Here is a 3,806-nt window from a genome sequence, read left to right as displayed (position 1 = left end):
AAGAAAAACCAAAAATATATTGACGTGTACTTTTTTCCTGCTAATTTTTATACTGCACCCATGCTATAATTATAATATAAATTAGCATTATCGATCACACTGCCATAATCCAATATTGTAAAATTAGGTTTCTTCACGTTTTGATTACCCAATCTATTCGCCATTAAAATGACAATTGGTGTAGAACGTGCTCACCATGTACTCTTTATAGCCTTCACAAAATTATATTTCCCGACTTTCGTCATGCGCATTTCGATCTACGAGCTTAATTGACCTGTCATCCTGCATAGAATACTTAAATGAGGCTATTGCGTTTGCGTGCTAGCCAACTGCAGCATGTAAAGCGCATAATTAGCACTATGTATAGAATAATTAACTATTTGAAATTAGAAGCATTAACTGCGATGTCAGATCAGCAATAAAATCGCAAACAAAACAGGTTTGGAACACAAATTACTTCAGATAATGTTTCAAATACTATTTCTGAAACAGAATGATAATAATAATAATAATAATAATAATAATAATAATAATAATAATAATAATAATAATAATAAATAATAGTGGCTGTAGATTTTAACACGCATATTGTCATGAACTCTTTCGACGTCAAAAAGCAACAATTAAAAAAGTCTTCAACAATTCAAGGAAATTACAGCAAAAAAACAAAGACAGAGAGTTATCTACTGCAGCTTCTCGAAATTTAGCTTTGTCGAAGAGGTATTTTGTTAGTTCTTTACGGAGAGTTAAACAATTATTGATTGATTTAATATAATTTGAAAGGGCATTAAACTATATAATTCACTAAAATATTATGATCTAAAATTATCTTTTAAAAATATCTATTGTCAATGTATTTATATAAGCAATGTCTACATAATAGATCGAACATAAATTGACAATTTAACTTGTTTATGAATATTAGCAATATATTTGTTGATCAGCCAATTGGGTTTTTTTTTTCACTATTTTTGATTATTGTATGTTTGTATTTTGTAAAAGGGGTACACACCGACAGAAATTGTTTTCTTATGTGTACTCCGTGGTTACTTCTGTTGTATTTGTTTGGGAGTACCAAATAAATGTTGATTGAATTGAATTGATAAATGGAAAAGGCTTAAATTAAAATTGAGAGAAAAGTAATTATTAAAATATTTACGAATAGTATACCTTTAACATAATATAGACCTAAAAGTAGGTTTTAACAAAGGTTACTTTTCTTCTGGAAGCCTAAAAAAGCGAAAATTCCGGTAAATCCATATTCTCTCTCCCCAGATAATAATAATAATTTGGATTTGTAAAGCGCAAAATACATAGGTCTCTATGCGCTATAAATTTGCAAATTAAAATAAACTAAAGAGATGAGTCCTGAGACGATTTTTAAATATCTCAACAGAAGGAGACTCACGAACAAAGATAGGCAAGCTATTCCACACCTTGGGAGCAGCAACGGAAAATGCTCTTTCACCATACGTTCTTGTACGACATGAAGGGATGAATAATGTAGATGAACTAGATGTAGATCTTAAAGCTCTAGAACAAGTGGTGGAGCGAAGATTAATCAGGTTGGATATGTATGAGGGTGATTTATTATTTAATGATTTATATGTGAAAAGCAACAATTTAAATGAGATGCGTTGCTTAACAGGTACGTAACCAGTGCAGGTGACGAAGAGTAGGCGTTATATGCTCAAATCTAGAAACTCCTGACACAAGGCGTACAGCCATATTCAAAAGAAGTTGCAGCTTCCTTATATATGCCTTTGAGGAAGACCATAAAATATAGCATTGCAATAGTCCAACCGAGATGTAATTAAGGCATGGACAATCTTCTAATGGTTTTGATGTTGCGTATATGATAAGATACTGCTTTACTGATGTTCTTAGTGTATAAGAGACAGTGATGATGCTGATGATATTTGTGACGTTTTGAATCAAGAAAAATTATTGAAACGTTCCATGACAACAAATTGTGTTTGTGGGAGGAGTCTATCTTTTAGCTACCGTACGCACTTCAAGAACCTGTTAATACTATATGATTCTAAAGACGCGCAAAAACATTGAAAGATAATATTTGCCTTTTCAGCATCATGGTAGCAGACGATCGTTTTTCTCTCTCACTTCACCATTTATTGGTTGCTGTTGTTGTGATCTTTTTTATCGAAGACTTGCAAGGTATGAATTTGATTTTAAATATACTTTATAAGTGATGTTATACCAAGGCGGTATATTATACCTCCTTGGTTATACATTTAGATATGGCCAAATTCTCAAGGTGGGGAGGGTGGTAAAACATGTAAAAATGATTAATCAGACACACTTATAGTATGATTAATCTATTGTAATATATTATATATATGTTACACCAAAGGAAAAGAAAAACAATTTCAATAAGTTACCATAGAAGAATACCATACTGCTGATACAATTTTAATTTTTTAAAATTTACACCGAATAAATCCAATCAATCAATCATAAATTCACACCAATAACTTTGGCCGACTGGATGTTTAATCAAGTAAAGGCTTGACAGCACGGAGCTGAACGTTTACAGTCAGGCCTCACTCAATCATCACATCCAGCCATGTCGCGTTGTCGTGCAACAAGTGTCAGGGGCCGAGGCCTAGCCTGTAAAAACTCTAAGTATATTTAACTTAATTTTACATTAAATCAAATCAAACGTCTTCTGATGGTTCTATGAACCTTCCTTAACCTACCAATGTTTTAAAAAGTATTTCACCCGCGTACTTTGGTTTTTTTGCTTGTTTTCCTGGACCATACAAACACTCGCAACGTTATAGAATAGGACTTTTAGGCTATGTTTACAATTTTATACACACTCGGCCAAATTGAGATGACGTCATCTTTCGTCGCTAATTCGGTCTATTGCCGCGCCTCTGTTGTGGTTTGCTTTTTTTTTAAATCATTGTATATAAACTAGGCAAGGTTTTTTTTCAATTGTTAAGTATGTATGAGCAATAGAATCTCAACAAGATTTCAGCAGATTTTTGCCTCTTCAGTCGAAGAAACGTATTGAAACGTTTTTTTCTTCCATATCCAAAAAAGACAAAGTTTCTATAACAGCCGGTGATAAGATAAAGTTAAATTATGAGTTCTGCCATGTTATGAATACAGAGCCATACGTTGTAACTCAGGTATCTCACTATTATATGTTACGTCAACTCAATTTCTAAATAGCACAATTCAAACTCAACTTTCTTTAATAAATCCTTGTATTCTTGACTTGCAATTATTCTTGGGGTTTTGTTAAACTCTTAAGACCAACTCAGAGAGCGTTGTACGACGCAGCCCGACGCGATTCATCGTCGGGGACAGTCTTGAGGCGTACGTCATGAGAAATATTAAACATGTTTAATATTCAGGCCCGTATTTAGGAATTTCATTGTCGGTGGGGGGGGGGGGGGGTTCGGCTTGGGACTATGCGGAACTCCTTATCAAAACCCACTTACTTCTTCTTCTCTCCCCTAATTGGGGACTTTATTCAATGGATAGGCCTCAGGCCCTTTTACAGTATAAATAAATATACATTTTTAGTGCTTTAAATAAGGTGAGACTTTTTTTATACCTTGTTTAGCGAACCCTCCGATTCCGAAATTGTGGATTTCAAAATAAAAATAAGTATAAGTGTGAAAAATTGAAAAAAAGAAATAAAGATAAAAATTTATATTTATTTTTATTCTGTCCTCCGCTACATGGAATCCCTTTTTCCGAAAATTTAAAGTTGCATACTTTTTAATATAGTAAAAAGATGTACTATGTGATGTAATCACGAAGTATATATTCCT

Source organism: Anneissia japonica, unplaced genomic scaffold, assembly GCF_011630105.1.
Source record: "Anneissia japonica isolate Jap-2015-1 unplaced genomic scaffold, ASM1163010v1 scaffold6030_len697274_cov183, whole genome shotgun sequence".
Classification (NCBI taxonomy): Eukaryota; Metazoa; Echinodermata; class Crinoidea; order Comatulida; family Comatulidae; genus Anneissia; species Anneissia japonica.
Note: the sequence above shows the minus strand (reverse complement) of the source record.